This window comes from Dendrobates tinctorius, unplaced genomic scaffold, assembly GCF_039654945.1.
Source record: "Dendrobates tinctorius isolate UK_male_01 unplaced genomic scaffold, ASM3965494v1 ptg000058l, whole genome shotgun sequence".
Taxonomy (NCBI): domain Eukaryota; kingdom Metazoa; phylum Chordata; class Amphibia; order Anura; family Dendrobatidae; genus Dendrobates; species Dendrobates tinctorius.
This window is the reverse complement of record NW_027361726.1, coordinates 22,896,059-22,913,080: the sequence shown is the minus strand read 5'-3', so window position 1 is coordinate 22,913,080 and position 17,022 is coordinate 22,896,059. Positions and strand designations below refer to the sequence as shown.

At 44.5% G+C, this 17,022-nt stretch overlaps 1 pseudogene; it reads right to left on the bottom strand.

Moving 5' to 3' along the window:
* Positions 1–16,561, bottom strand: part of LOC141092208 (serine/threonine-protein phosphatase 4 regulatory subunit 3-like) — a 50,660-nt pseudogene extending 34,099 nt beyond the window's left edge.
* Positions 16,562–17,022: the final 461 nt, after the last annotated feature.

The window sequence follows — 17,022 nt, the reverse complement described above, 5'->3', positions numbered from 1 at the left end:
ACTTAACATACTAAATTAACGCTTTGGATTTAAAAAAAAAAAAATCAGTTTTACCATACTTAGTTGATCATTTGTGCCTGAAAATTCATGGACTCTTCTGGAAAATGTGAATTGTTAGTGTCCCCCTGAGAATTACTTATTTACCACAATGTCCCATGTAAGAAAACTGCATGGACTGCACATCACACAGCTCCATTTAAAACAGCTATAATGTAGGCGACGATAGTTCGGATTACCCGACTGAATAATTATTTAGGAGAATAATTTGTGGGACATAAATGGGATAAAAGGCACACGGATATCTTTAAATCAATATGATGCGAGAAGGAAATATGAGACTGAAAGGTTAAAACATATAGGGGCGATTCCAGATGACCGGCGTTTCTCTCGCTTGTCTTGATGAGGGGGCGTTTTAGAGCGGCATTCCTGACTCATTAAAAGGCTTATGTATCTTAAAGAGTCAGGCTAGGTGTAGCATAGTGGTGTAAGCCATTACGTGTGACTAACCACAGTAAGATTTGTGAATTTGGCGAGTGGGAGTTATCAAGCCTACGTCCTAGCTCTGCGTAATTGAGAGCAAAAAAATAAAATGAGCCAGAAATAGTGAAAAAGATTTAATGAAATGCCCCTATAGACATCTTCAGGGACTTTTTTTTCTTAAATAAATACATCCACTTACATTTTGATAAGAACAAGAAAAAAAAAAATCAGAAATACAAGCATACATATATTTCTCCACACATATGTATGTAAAATTTACATAAAACAACGGCTCGTATAAAAAAGAAAAAAAACACTAATGAGTCTGCCACAATCAAGAGGTAAAAACTAACCATGGCACAATAAAGTAACCATTGCTCAATAATTGAAATGAGCAGCACAATGCCAGACATTAGTACAAAAAATGGAAGGATCCAGCGAGGTCGGGTGACTGTTAAAAACAAATATTTATTGTCAAAATGGCATTAAAATATTCTCAGGAACATAATGTCTGGCAACACTGCATGGAAACACAGATCTACGCATTTCGACGTAATGCCAGACATTATGTTCAGCAAAAGTTTGATCTGCCATTGCATATAAGAGCGAGTGAGGCTGGTTTTTAAGTTTTGCTGTTACAGCACCCCAGCGAGTCAGAACAGATACTCACACAAGGCCAGAAAAGAGTGCATTGAGGACATGAGTACCAGCACTCTGCGCAGGATGTCCTTGTTGATGATGTAGTTCTTTATGTGATATGTGTGATGTTCAACACAAAACGTCAACAGCTCCAAGATCAGTGCCAACAACTGAGCCGTCTGGAAATCATCTAAAAGTAAACCAACAAATGAATTCAGAGGAAAGCTAACCTTTTAGGTCAAAAACTAAAATTAACCTTGTCTTATTATCCCAAGTACCATATGACAATCACACTTTTTGCTGTTTGAAACACAAGTAAACCTCTAGCTGGAGAAAAAAAAAAACATTACTTGGAAAAGTAACAAAAAGTTTGGTATATGCACCTCATTCAATTGTAGACAGCGGATTTAGAAAATTCTGAACTACGGCAGTTTGTTATATGATTATACAATTTATTTATGGGGTATTGTTGTACACATGGACATAATAAAATTTAAAATGACCTCAAAGGCGACACAACCAAAGTCGTTTGCATTTTCCTATTAATATTGCGCAATAGTTGCCTCAGAGCACCAGATTGTGTCGACTAGCCAAGTGATGACACATTCTCTCTATATGGAGAGATATATACGGCGATGCCCCTTTGGGCTTGCTGACCTTTACTGGGTTTCTCCTCTGTAGTGTTAGCCAGTAATGGAGCAGTGAGGACGTGCATGCAATGCTTGTAGAAGAAGCCTAAGAACTCGGTCTTCTCCGTTTTCTATGAAAACAAATAAAACAATTTTTTTCTCAATTTGGATGAATCCCAGAATGACCACACAGGTCTCAGCACACAAGTTGTGACTTAGGTAAAATGCAGAGCGAGGGTGCAAATGTACAAGACACAGAGTAATGGAAAAGCCAACTATACCGAGTTAAAGCAGAACATCACAAATGCAAAAGAAGGATTTTTGGTACTCATCGTAAAATCTCTTTCTTGGAGCCTTCATTGGGGGACACAGGTTACCATGGTGTATGATGCTGTCGCTAGGAGGCTGACACTATACAAAAAAAGGAAATAGCTCCTCCCCAGTAGTATACACCCACTGACAGGAACCAAGTACCTCAGTGTTAAAGCAATACGAGAAGCAACCAAAAACTCGACATATGTACCAACTCAGCAACAAAAGGCACGTAGGCCCAAAAAACTGTACACTTAGGGAGGGTGCTGTGTTCCCCAATGAAGGCTCCAAGAAAGATTTTGCGGTTAATACCAAAAATCCTTCTTTCTTTATCGCTTCATTGGGGGACACAGGTTACTATGGGACATCCCAAAGCAGTCCCCAAGGGTGGGAAACAGAAAACAATGCAAAGAAAAAACCTAGGTCGGCCGGTGCATAACCGCCGCCTGAAACACCTTCCTTCCCAGGTCTGCATCAGATGAGACATGGGTATGAAACTTATAAAACGTCACGAAAGTGTACAATGAAGACCAGGTCGCAGCTAACAATGTGTTAAGCCGAAGCCTGGTGACAAACTGCCCAGGCAGTTCCCACTGCCCCGGGTGGAGTGAGCCTTTAACCTCAGAGGAAGTTGTTAGTTCTGAATGAGGTATGCCTCTAATATTGCTGAAGGAAACAAAACGGGCAATAGTTGACCTGGAGGCTGGGAATCCCTTACAACGACCTTCAGAGATGTCAAACAGGGCATCTGAGAGGCAAAAGGGAGCAGTCCTTGAGAGATATACTTGGATAGCTCTGACCAGATCTAACTTGTGAAGGGACTTCTCCAGGGGATGAACTGGAGAGGGACAGTGTGAAGGAAGGACAATTTCTTAATTACTGTGAAGAGATCACCTTATGTAAGAAGGAAGGAACGGGCCAGAGAGCTACCGTGTCCTGATGGAGAATCAGGAATGAGGAACGGCAGGACAAAGCCGCTAACGTAGAAACTCTCCTGATGGGCGTAACGGCAACTAAGGAGGCTACTTTTATGACAGGAGAGAAGACGGAAAAGCTTGAATGGGCTCAAAGGCAGCGTGCTGGAGAGCACCAAAGGACAAGATTAGGATCCTATGGATCCTTCGGTGGACGACAAGGGTGGTGCTAGGTAGGCGACTCCTGGAAGAAAGGTCTTTACCTGGGAACAAGAAGCCAAATCTCGATAAGAAAGGATTGAAGAGAGGAAACTTGACCCTTAAGGGTAGTGACCAAATTTTGTCCACACTCCATTGAAAGAAGACCTTCCAGTATCTGTGATAGATAAGCGAGGATGCTGATTTTCTTGTCCTAATTATGGTCTGAATAACCTGAAGGGAAAGTTCGGTCAAACCTTAAGACTGAGAACTCTGGAGGAAGAGGGTGCCCTGCGAAAGACAATCTGTACGGTCTGGAAGCCTCCAGAGGGTATTGATGAGCATGTTCTCCAGCTTCGCATACCAGACCCTTCTTGGGCGATGTCGAACTACCAGGATTACGGGAGTTCCTTCCACCTATACCCTTTTCACGACTCTCGGAATAAAGGGGAGATGCGGAAAAAGATAAGTCAACTGAAAATGTGATCACGGCGTCACTAGTGCATCAAATCCTATTAACAAGCGGATCCCGGGAACTGGCTACAAACGAAGGAAACTTGTGATTCATCCGAGACACCAGGAGGAACATGTCCGGTGAGCCCCATCTCAGGCATATTTGCTTTAAAATTGGGGAAATGAAAGACCACTCGCCCAGTGCGAAACCCCCGAAGACTCGGAAAATAGTGCCCAAGTTTCCACTTCAGTAGTGTGTACGGCTGATATGAAGAGAACGAGACGCTCCGCCTGTCACAGAATCCTCATTACCTCTGCCAACACCTGTTTGTTGAGAGTCCCATCCTTGATGTTTTAAGCCACAGCAGTGATGTCGTCCGAGTTTATACAGACCTGCTGGCCTTCTAAGAAGGACCGTTAGCGGCGACCGGCAAGAAGAAAAAATTGCTCTGATCTCCAGGAGATTGAAGGGGAGAGCGGATACATAGGAATTCCAGCGACCTTGCGCTGAATGATGAAGAAAACACTGCTCCCCATCCGAGGAGACTGGCGTCAGTAGTCACGACCTGCCACAAGAGAGGGTGGAAGGACCTCCCTCGAAGGACTGACGCTAATAACGTCCGCCAGGTCAGGGACTGCTTCCCTTTAAGAGGCGGTAGAATTGGCCGGTCCAGAGAAGCGGTCCTCTTGTCCCAAGCCGACACTGGGGCCAGCTAAGAGAACTGTTCTGTCCAGCTATATAATTGCTGTCTAGAAGGTCTAGTCATTTTTTATGTCTTCGATTATTACAGACATTGTATTTTTGTGTGTATTAATCCTTCATATATTTCATACTGTAAGGTAACAGCACCACCTGCTGGCCATTTAATGCATAGATTCTAGTTTAATTTTCAATGTATTGTGGGATTGTTCCTGTTATATCATAGTCTTGTTTATGACACTATGAGGGGAACAGCAGCCATTATTCCTCCATGTGTCCATGTGAGAAACTACACCATTCGTGTTCTTCATGCTTCTTAAACAGCCTGCTCTAAGCATAGTTGTTTCACTCTTTCCTGTCACATCTGCAATAAATAAAAGGTGACAATTTTACAGCCTCTTTTCTTAAAGAAGTCAGGGGGTTTAGCTACATGTCTCATTGCACACCCTGCTAACATGTATGAGGACAGTATAGTGAAACAACTGCCAAGAACAAGCTCAGAAGATCTGACATTACAGAGCCCGCCATTATCCAAGCATACGGTTATTGCAGCAACCTCCTAACGGTCGGACAGAATAATAGGAGCATACGGAGCCCGCCATTATCCACGCAGAGCCGACAAAGAGATATCACAGGGGTCGCCTAACTGTTGAATCATGTCTGAAGGACGAGCATCCTCTTTCAAGACGAGATCACGAGTTGGTTCCTCCAAGACATCATCCGTCAGCAATGCCGCCGCTATTGCCCGCGCAAAAGCTGAAGCGGCAAAAGCAAGAAGCACCTTTGCTGAGCAAGAGATAGAATTGAAACTACAACAAGCATGCCTGGATGCAGAGAAAGCATGCCAACAAGCATGCCTGGATGCAGAGAAAGCATGCCAACAAGCATCCCTGGATGCAGAGAAAGCGCGCCTTGAAGCAACATTACAGAAACTTGCTATTGAAAAAGAAACAGCAGCTGCCATAGCAGAAGCAGAAGCCTTAGAAGCTGCCGTACATTCTGACGACGAACACAGCAGTGTGCTAGGCCAATAACAAGTTACTCACGATCCAATGCAGCGTACTGCAGAGTACGTCCATCAGCATTCCAAATCAAATGACGATCTAGACCCACAGGCAAAGACAGAGCATTTTGTCAACAAGCCAAGCCAACCAGATAATTCGGACCCCCAGAAAGCCAACTATCAGCCTCCTTACCAAAAGCAAGGAAATACACATTGGGATGATACTGACTACAATAATCTTTCTCCAGAACAGAAGATCCGGAATCTGTCCCGGCTTAAAGAGAATCCCTTCGCTTCAGAAAGGTACTACAGCAGTTGGACCAAACCAGAGACATCTAACAGGTATGATCGCACAGCACACATGTACTCTGACAACACTCCATCAGCTGGCATCAGTGCCAATCAAGCCACGATGGACTTTACCAAGTTCCTTGCTCGACGTGAGTTGGTCACTAAGGGACTTGTAAAGTTCAGCGATCGCGCTGAAAACTACAGGGCTTGGCGAGCCTCCTTCACAAATACCATAAGAGACATAGGTCTATCATGTAGTGAAGTGGATCTCTTGGTAAAATGGCTAGGAAGTGAGTCTGCCGAACACGCAAAGAGAATCAGAGACATTAATGTAAATTATCCAGATGTCGGCCTCAAAAGAATTTGGAATAGACTTGATGAATGCTATGGCTCAGTAGAGGTTATAGAAAGTGCCTTGTTTAAAAGAATAGAGGACTTTCCTAGAATAGTGAACAAGGATTATTCAAAGCTCAGAAAATTAACTGACTTGTTAATGGAGTTGTGTGTAGCAAAAGCAGAAGGAGTTCTTGTGGGGTTGACATATCTCGACACTGCTAGAGGTGTGAACCCCATAGTTCAAAAACTCCCATATAACCTGCAAGACAAATGGGTTACATATGGTTCTAGGTATAAACAGAAATACAATGTACCATTTCCTCCATTCAATGTGCTTGTAGATTTTGTCTCAGAACAAGCAAAAATTAGAAATGATCCTAGCTTTGATTTCATGCTGTGATGTGCCAATAACTCTGTTAGTAAACCTCGTAGAACAACTGTAGAGGTCCACAAAACTAACATTTCTTCCACAGGTTCAGTTCGCAAAGAGTTCAGCTCCGGTCAAGGAGAAGACAAATCCAAGGACCCAAGCAGGCAGTGTCCCTTACACAAGAACCCACATTCCTTACTTAAGTGCAGAGCTTTCAGAGAAAAGTCATTGGAAGAAAGGAAGGCCTTACTTAAGGAGAACCGCATCTGCTACAAATGCTGCTCTTCAACATCCCACTTTGCCAGGGACTGTGAGGTTAGTGCAAGGTGTACCGAAGGTGACAGCACCGAACATAACTCAGTTCTACACCCTGGACTACCATCGGATGCTTTGCCCCAAAAGCATAGCGGGGAGCTGAATGACTCAAATACTGACACTCCAGCCATTACTTCTAAGTGTACAGAAGTTTGTGGAAATCTCATAGGCAAGTCCTGCTCTAAAATTTCCCTAGTGAGAGTCTACCCGGCAGACAAAAAGGACAAAGCCATCAAAGTATACGCGATTTTAGATGATCAGAGTAACAGGTCATTAGCCAAGTCTGCCTTCTTTGATAGCTTTAACGTCAGAGGACCCAGTGCCCCTTACTCTTTGAAAACTTGTGCCGGTATAGTAGAGACAGCTGGTAGGACAGCAACAGGCTACGTAGTCGAGTCTATAGATGGCCAAATGCGTCTGCCCTTACCAACCATATTGGAATGTAACCAGATTCCTGACAACAGGTCAGAGATACCTACGCCTGAAGTGGCATCGTATCATCCTCATCTGAAATGTATAGAACGCCTGATTCCTAACCTTGACCCAGAGGCTCAAATAGTCTTGCTCCTTGGGAGAGATATTCTACGAGTCCACAAGGTTAGGCAGCATATCAAATTCAGTGCCCCCCAGATCCAGCGCAGAATAGTGATGGTTGTCCGCAGTGACCTTTGGAGCTGGAATTAGATGGTGACAGAAAGTGCACGATTCTTTAAAGGCTTTGCAGAGACGCACCATGCGGGGGGCGTGTCCCAGGAGACCATGAGAGAGAGGAAGAGAAACACACTCAGAAGACAAAACAAATGCGCTCATCGGAAGGGGGCACGGCTAAGCGCAAGGCGTGCACTGATTGGCCGAGAGTCCGATAAGGTGGTGTGGCTAAGCGCAAGGCGCGCAATGATTGGCTGAGGGACCGATAAGGGGGCGTGGTTAAGCGCAAGGCGCAATGGCTAAGGGAGCTGTAAGGGGGTGTGGCTAAGCACAAGGCGCACACTGATTGGCTGGGGGCCAATAAGGGGGCATTGCTGCATGGAAGTCCGGGAGAAGGCCCAAAGACAGGGGCTAAATTAACAGAAGAACCCGGTGATAGCCAACACGTCTCGGGGCAAACAGTGACGGAACCGTTAACAAAGGCCCTAGTCCGGGAATGAAAAAACAGGCCACGCTGATGCATGCCGGCCAGGATCAGGGAGAATGGGCCCCTGCTATTGGCTGTGCCGCTGGGGGAGTGCACCGGGTAGAGAGCATGAACAGCCAGGGAGGGAAGCTCCGTGATAAGAGCGAGAAAAAAACGCGCCAAAAGAACGCGCGCTGCAAGAGGCGTGATAAGAATCAAATGAAGAGAAGGAAGATGCCTCCCATTGGACAAAAAGAGCACTAGATTTAAACGGGCGATGATGACTGGCTATATGAGGACAGCAAAGGAGTGCGGCCAGCAAAGGGAGGGAGAGTGTGAGTGCTGAGCCCGGGCATGGGAAAAATGGCCGCAGCTGCCGGGAGATCCCTACCACTAATGCCGCCCTGCTTCTGAAGGGAAAGTGACCTCCAGGATGACGCCTGCCGCTGCACAGGGAGACATACCTGCGGTGAGTCCCGGTGGGAGACATACCTGTGATGAGTCCCGGTCCCTCTTCAACGACGAGGGTCACATCAGGAGCTCTTGTGTGGGAGAGGGTCACTGGAATCCGGGATCCTCCTTCCCGCACCGTCTCCAGACGGCGCAGAAGACGGCATCAACCCCTTACAAGAATGGGGGAGGCCACCGCTGGTGACCACCGTCTTCCTCTCAGCCTTCTCTGAGGAGAGGGGTGAGGTGGGGAAAAGGCAAGGACTGGCCACCGTAAATCACCCTGAGACACCCGGAAAGGTGACAGGGGAGAAAGTCCTGCCTGCGGGTCTGAGAGTGGGCGATGTGGGTGACACCACACTGCTCTCTCAATCGCATACATAAGGGAAAACAGGGTGAGAAATTACACTCAGTACCCTGAAGATGAAGAGTCTGAAAAAGAAAGAGAAAAGATTAATACAAAAGGTGACCTGAAAAGGAAAAACTGCGGATCTGGGATCAGATCCAGGTCCGCCTCCTATAGACAATAAGCTTAAACTGAGGTACTTGGTTCCTGTCAGTGGGTGTATACTACTGGGGAGGGGCTATTTCCTTTTTTTGCCTAGTGTCAGCCTCCTAGCGACAGCAGTATACACCAAGGTAACCTGTGTCCCCCAATGAAGCGATAAAGAAATCACAGGTGTAACTAGATGGGCATTTCCTGAAGGAAATACATGGTGCTTGAACAGCGCTGCCAGCTTTACAGCAGTCGACTGTAAGAAAGTAAAGTTAGAATATGAATGTTGTGTATAGCCACTTTGGCACATTCGGCACCTCTGTAGCCACTTGGCAGCAACTTTGGCCACTTGGTAGCCACTTTGGGACATTCGGCACCTATGTAGCCACATTGGCCACTTGGTAGCCACTTTGGCACATTCGGCCCCTCGGTAGCCACTTTGGCCACTTGGTAGCCAGTTTGGCACATTCGGCACCTCAGTAGCCACTTTGGCCACTTGGTAGCCAGTTTGGCACCTCAGTAGCCACTTTGGCACATTCGGCCCCTCTGTAGCCACTTTGGCCACTTGGGAGCCACTTTGGCACATTCGGCACCCACTTTGGCACATTCGACACCCACTTTGGCCACTTGGTAGCCACTTTGGCACATTTGGCCCCTCAGTAGCCACTTTGGCACCTCAGCAGCCACTTTAGCCAGTTGGTAGCCACTTTGACCACTTGGTAACCACTTTGGCACCTCAGTAGCCACTTTGGCAACCACTTTGGCACATTCGGCCCCTCAGTAGCCACTTTAGCCAGTTGGTAGCCACTTTGGCACAATCGGCACCTCGGTAGCCACTTTGGCCACTTGGTAGCCACTTTGGCACATTCGGCCCCTCAGTAGCCACTTTGGCACCTCAGTAGCCACTTTGGCACATTCGGCACCTCGGTAGCCACTTTGGTCACTTGGTAGCCACTTTGGCACATTCGGCACCTCAGTAGCCACTTTGGCCACTTGGTAGCCACTTTGGCACCTCAGTAGCCACTTTGGCAGCCACTTTGGCACATTCGGCACCTCTGTAGCCACTTTAGCATATTTGGCACCTGGGTAGCCACTTTAGCCATGTTGACACATGCGGCCACTTTGCCTCGGGGGCCACTTTGGCGCTCCGGACCCCTCAGGGGCCACTTTGGCACACTGGGCTTCTAAAGACACTTTGGCGTCCGACTGCAGTGATGGCTAACCTTGGCACTCCAGCTGTTGGAGAACTACAACTCCCAGCATGCCTAAACTGCTGCCTCAACTGCTGCAGCATGCCCTTGCAACCTGCAGCAGTTGAGGCAGCAGTTTAGGCATGCTGGGAGTTGTAGTTTTACAACAGCTGGAGTGCCAAGGTTAGCCATCACTGGGTGGGGCTTTTCAGAAGCCATTGGCGCTCTGCGCCTTTAAGACCTTGAATCAGCAATACGAGTCATATGTGGAAGCTGCATTTGCATAGCTGCCATCTTTGTAAGGTCACTGCACCTGCGCTGTGGCTTCAATCCATGTCAGTTGGGGGTCATGGAAAGGTCGCCATTAATTCCTATGGGAAAATTTTTGCTTAACCCCTTCATGACCCAGCCTATTTTGACCTTAATGACCTGGCCATTTTTTGCAATTCTGCCCAGTGTCCCTTTATGAGGTAATAACTCTGGAACGCTTCAACGCATATTAGCGTTTTTTTTGAATTTTTATTCTGTTAAACCAGAGAGTGATGTGACATAAAATAGTTACTAAATAACATTTCCCACATGTCTACTTTACATCACCACAATTTTGGTAACACTTTTGTTTTTTTTTGTTAGGAAGTTATAAGGGTTAAAAGTTGAACAGCAATTTCTCATTTTTACAACAATATTTACAAAACCATTTTTTTTAGGGACCACCTCACATTTGAAGTCACTTTGAGGGGTCTATATGGCAGAAAATACCCAAAAGTGACACCATTCTAAAAACTGCACCCCTCAAGCTACTCAAAACTACATTCTAGGAGATTATTAACCCTTCAGGTGCTTCACAGGAACTAAAGCAACGTGGAAGGAAAAAATGGACATTTTATTTTTTGCATCACAAATTTTCTTTTATCATTAATTTTTTTCATTTTCACACGGGCTACAGGATAAAAAGGATACTAAAATTTGTTGGGCAATTTCTCCTGAGTACACCGATACCTCATATGTGGTCATAAACCACTGTTTGGGCGCACGGCAGGGCTCGGAAGGGAAGGAGCACATTTGACTTTTTGAATGGAAAATATGCTGGAATATTTAGCGCTTGCCATGTCGCGTTTGGAGAGTCGCTGTGCGCCTAAGCACTGGAGCTTCCCCACAAGTGACCCCATTTTGGAAAATAGACCCCCCAAGAAACTTATCTAGATGCATAGCGATCACTTTGAACCCCCAGGTGCTTCACAAATTGATCCGTAAAAAAAAAAAGTATTTTTTCACAAAAATTTTCTTTTAACCTCAGTTTTTTCATTTTCACGTGGGCAACAGGATAAAATTGATCCTAAAATTTGTTTGACAATCTCTCCTGAGTGCACAGATACTTCATATGTGGTTATAAACCACTGTTTGGGCGCACGGCAGGGTCCGTAAGTGAAGGAGCGCTATTTGACTTTTTGAATGGAAAATTCGCTCCAATCGTTATCGGACACCATGTCGCGTTTGGAGAGCCCCTGTGTACCTAAACATTGGAGCTCCCCCACAAGTGACACCATTTTGGAAACTAGACCCCTTAAGGAACTTATCTAGATGTGTAGGGAGCACTTTGAACCCCCAAGTGCTTCACAAAAGTTTAAAACGTAGAGCAGTGAAAATAAAAAATCATTTTTTTTCCTCAAAAATGACTTTTTAGCATGCTATTTTTTATTTTCACAAGGGTAACAGGAGAAATTGGACCACAAAAGTTGTTGTCCAGTTTGTCTTGAGTACGCTGGTACCCCATATGTGGGGGGGAACCACTGTTTGGGCGCACGGCAGGGCTCAAAAGGGAAGGAGTGCCATTTGACTTTTTGAAATGAAAATTAGCTCCAATCGTTAGCGGACACCATGTCGTGTTTGGAGAGCCCCTGTGTGCCTAAACTTTGGAGCTCCCCCACAAATGACCCCATTATGGAAACTAGACCCCCTAAGGAACTTATCTAGATGCATAGTGAGCACTTTGAACCCCCAGGTGCTTCACAGAAGTCTATAACGTAGAGCCGTGAAAATAAAAAATATTTTTTTTTTCTTAAAAAAAATATTTTTAGTCCGGAATTTTTTATTTTCACAGGGGTACCAGGATAAATTGGACCCCAAAAGTTGTTGTACAGTTAGTCCTGAGTACACTGGTACCCCATATGTGTGGGGGGACCACTGTTTGGGCACACGTCAGGGCTCGGAAGGGAAGTAGTGACATTTTGAAATGCTGACTTTGATGGCATGGTCTGCGGGCATCATGTTACATTTGCAGAGCCCTTGATGTACCTAAACTGTGGAAACCCTCCACAAGTGACCCCATTTTGGAAACTAGACCCCATAAGGAAGTTGCCTAGATGTGTGGTGAGCACACTGAACCCCCAAGTGCTTCACAGAAGATTATAACGCAGAGCCATTAAAATAAAAAATAATTTTTTTTTCCTCAAAAAATGATTTTTTAGCTCGCAACTTTTTATTTTCACAAGGGTAACAGGAGAAATTGGACCCCGAAAGTTGTTGTACAGTTTGTCCTGAGTACGCTGATACCCCATATGTGGGGGGAACCACTGTATGGGCACATGTCAGGGCTTGGAAGGGAGGGTGCACCGTTTGACTTTTTGAACGCAAAATTGGCTGGAATCAATGGTTGCACCATGTCGCGTTTGGAGACCCCCTGATGTGCCTAAACAGTGGAAACCCCTCAATTCTAACTCCAACCCTAACCCCAACACACCCCTAACCAAAGCCGTAACCCTAACACATCCCTAACCACAAGCCTAACCCTAATTCCAACGCTAACCCTAATTCCAACGCTGACCCTAATTCCAACGCTAACCCTAATTCTAACCCTAATTCCAACCCTAACCCTAATTCCAACCCTAACCCTAATTCCAACCCTAACCCTACTTCAACCCTAACCCTCTTTCCAACCCTAACCCTCTTTCCAACCCTAACCCTCTTTCCAATCCTAGCCCTAACCCTCTTTCCAACCCTAACCCTCTTTCCAACCCTAACCCTCTTTCCAACCCTAACCCTAACCCTCTTTTCAACCCTAACCCTCTTTTCAACCCTAACCCTCTTTTCAACCCTAACCCTAACCCTAAAGGAAAAATAAAAATATTTTCTTTACTTTATTAGTTGTGCCTACCTATGGGGGTGATAATCGGGGGGTTTATTTACTTTTTCTTTCATTTTGATCACTGTGAGAGTGATCAAAATGAAAGAATGGAATCTGCAAAATCCAAAATGGCGGCGCCCATGAACCGGACCCGCCGCACACCGGGAGCGACAGGGGGACTTAGAAGGTGCCGGGGGAGGTGAGAGGGGGTGAGGGTGGGATCGGAGGCTGGCGGGGAGCAGAGGGACTGGGAGGGGTGCAGATGATGACAGCGGCGGCAGATCGCCGCTGTCATTCAGTTGCGGGGGGGGCGATCGCCGGTGGGGGGGGTGGAATCGGTGTCTCCAGCCATGTCCGATGCTACAGCAGCATCGGCCATGGCTGGATTGTAATATTTCATCAATTTTCATTGATGAAATATTACTATCGCTCTGATTGGCTGTTTCACTTTTAACAGCCAATCAGAGCGATCGTAGCCATGTGGGGGCGAAGCCACGCCCCCTGTGGCGAAGAACAAAGCCCCCTGTATCAGCGGGTCGGGTGACCTTTCAGTGACCTAGGTCACCCGACCCGCAGGGGGGCTTTAAAGTCATGACGCCACATAGGCGTCATGGGTCGTTCTGGCACGACTTTTCATGACGCCTACGTGGCGTCAAAGGTCGTGAAGGGGTTAAAATGCGATTTTTTTTTAAAAAAAACTGCAAATCGGATCGACTCCAAAAAAACATAGCACACGTGTCCCCACCGAGGGCTTCAAAACGCCGCCTGAACGGGGTCTCTGCACCGAGCGGTTCGGGCCGCATTAATTGCAGAAAACGCGGAAAAGAAGTAAAATAATAATAATTAAATATAAGAAATCAGATTACAATATGTTCCTTGAACCTAGAGGTTCAAGCACCATAATAACACACACAACACAAACTAGTAAAGGACAAAAGCTGCACCAGTGCAAAGTAAGACAACCAATTATCAAACAGGGTAACTCCTTACACTCGTTGTGGCCAGCATGTTATCAGGATCTACTAAAGTCCTTAACAGTCCCGTCAGCTGCACAGCTCCTCCCAGTTCAGGATCAGTGTCGCAAATCATATGTTCAATGATTAGGTTAATCAGCAAGATATCCTAACAAAAAAAACAGATAAAGTCTTCACAGGTAAGTAATTAGTGCATGAAAAACTGTATGTTGTACTTTCCATTTTATAAAAGGAATTGTACTTTTGAGAAACGTATTATATTTAATAGACTGCCCTAAAATGTACCTTCAAATCACTTTAAAACTGTAGATTTTTTTAATCCCTGTACCCACAAAGCAAATACTGTGGGATTTTCTCCCCTGAATGTATGCTGTATTTAACTATCCAATCAAAGTGGATGTGATTACATGAAAACTCATACCCACTGTTAAACTGTGCACTTTTACCTCTATAGGTTTCATAAATTGAAAAAAAAAAAAAAACACATGTAAAACTGCATGTGAAAAAAAGTGTGGAATCAAAACATTTCTGTGCTAGAAAAATGCTGCATTAAATCTATACTAAAAAACACAGCGGACTCTGCAATGCATCATCGGAAGAGAAAAAAACTACATACTGCCAGTATGGTATGAGCAGGATTTGAGGAAGTGTCCACACTGCCTATATTTGGGAGAAAAGCAGGTTGCCCAGCAAAGGTACTGGGAGACAGAACAGTTAAAATAAGTCTATGACTACAGAGACAAAAACAACTTAAAACTTTCATAGTACATAGGAACAAGTGAGTTTGCAGCCTTTTTTTTTGTTAACTTGTATTGAAAAATCAGTTGCCTTTTAATTGAAGAGAAACAATCAACACATTAAAAACTAATACAAAAAAGTTAAGGTACTTACGTCATCATTCTGCTGCGATTCCTGCATTACAAACTCCCGCACCATGGATGGGTTGTACTCCACAAGGTAGGAGAAGATATCGGTGGCCGCACTGCGGACCTGAGTATCGTCCATACCCTGAAAATAACAATTCTAAGTTATATCTGGCCATTGATAATTTACAAGGGGGTTTCTTACAATCAAAACTTATCGCTAACTGCTGCTGAGACCCTCACTGATCACAAAAGTCGCAACCGCAATTTGTGACAAGTTTAATTTCGAGTGATCATCCGCATTGTGGACAGGTGCTTAAGCTGTCTTTTCTTTGCATGCATTATTCTAGTCCACAAAAGGTACAATGCTGGGTCTTTCCCCCCTCAGTAGCCCATGTGGAAAATTGGCTATGTGCGCTGCCTATAAGGCCATATGTAGCACATGGAGGACTCGCAAACCAATTCTACCCTCGTATAAACGAACCTTAAGGAACTTGCAAAGATAACGGAGCGCTAAACCTAGTTATTTCTATCATCGCTACAGATGTGCCATTTATCTGTTGTACTTCATTGTTTTGTTTTTTATAATGTGAAGTTCAGAACCCATTCCACATACCAGTATTACTTCCAGGGCAGGCAGGATGCCCATGTTAGATAAAGTCTTGAAGAAAGCATCTCTGTTCTGAGGTTGTAATGTTTGGGAAAAAGCACAAAACTCTTTCAGGAAGTTCACCTGTAAAAGTAAAATCAGCACAAGGGTTATAAGGATTCTCTAACAAAAGAAAATATTAACAGCGTGCAAAGGGTTACAGCAGTTCATACACACCAGCTCCTGACGTTTCTCATCATCTGTCGCTTCGTCTGTCAGGTGTGCAAATAATTCTGTTAAAAATGTCTCATCCTCCTAGAAGTCTGAGCACAGAATTATAGTTATCAACATGAATAGTAGGATTTTTATCATTCACTTTGATGACTTTATGGTGACATTTAATAGAAAATTTTTCCAATTCTGCTCGAGAGTATAGAATCCAAAATAAGAGTCTAACAGACCAATAAGAATGGTCACTTGTAATCGCCTTCTACCATCCTGGGAGTAATGATAATTGTAAATGAATACAATGAAAAATAAAATCATAGTGAAAAGAAATGAGGTCATGTTTCCACGCAGAGTAAATGTTGCGGTTTTTACTACTGCCTTTAAATTCTGCTGTATTTAACAGTTCGAGCAAACTGAATGTGAATTCAAGAAAACTCATGCCCACATGCGCGTTCAAAGATGCTGTTGCAGTGTGCCGTTTATCTATTTTATCCCCTATTGAACCACAAAACACGTATGTAAAAACCGGAATGGCATTTTTAGCTGCAAAATTCCCGCTCTTTTTTTACTGAAAAATTGAAATATGCATAAATAAAAGGGTAAACAGAAAAAAACAAAATAAGAAGAAAAGATTGCTATTGTGTGTACATCTACAGAATAAAAGCAGCTTTTTCACAAGTGGGAACATAGAGGGTCCAGTTTCAGGAGCTCTCAAGCTATGTGCACAATCTGAAGGGACCCATGTCAATGCAGAACCATTTAAAATATACACCTCATTGCATGTTAGAAGAAAAATGGTAACAGATGCAGTCATTTGGAAAGAGTGTCCATTTGCATAGCTCACAATTTACTTTACAGTACGTCTCCGGCCATTTCTGTGAAATCTTCTTCATTACTCTTGTAGTGGGCAGGTTATTAGCAATGAAGCAACAGCACAACACAATGCTGGGTCACTGATGTGTTAGGCAAAGAATGACTGACTGATTGAATATATGGAGACTGGTAGCAATGTGAGCATCTCCTTATAAGTTGTTCTTCAGTGATACTACACAAATATGTCACATAAGTGTATTACAATGCAAAGTGGCAAACAGCAAATGGAAGCATCCACAGCCAACGACTGTCAAACATGAGGAAAGTCCCACTATTTAGGATTCTAAAATTGATGCTGTGCAAAACATATGTAATCAACGAAGTTTAGGGTAGCTACCTAGGTCTCTGCTAAGCTTAACCCAATTACTACCAGTATATAGTTTCTTGGGGCAGTAAACTGCCATAGAGCCAAGGAGCCACACCACTGTTATACAAAGAATACATCAGAATATACCAGGTCCAATGGTGCATGCAGCAATTT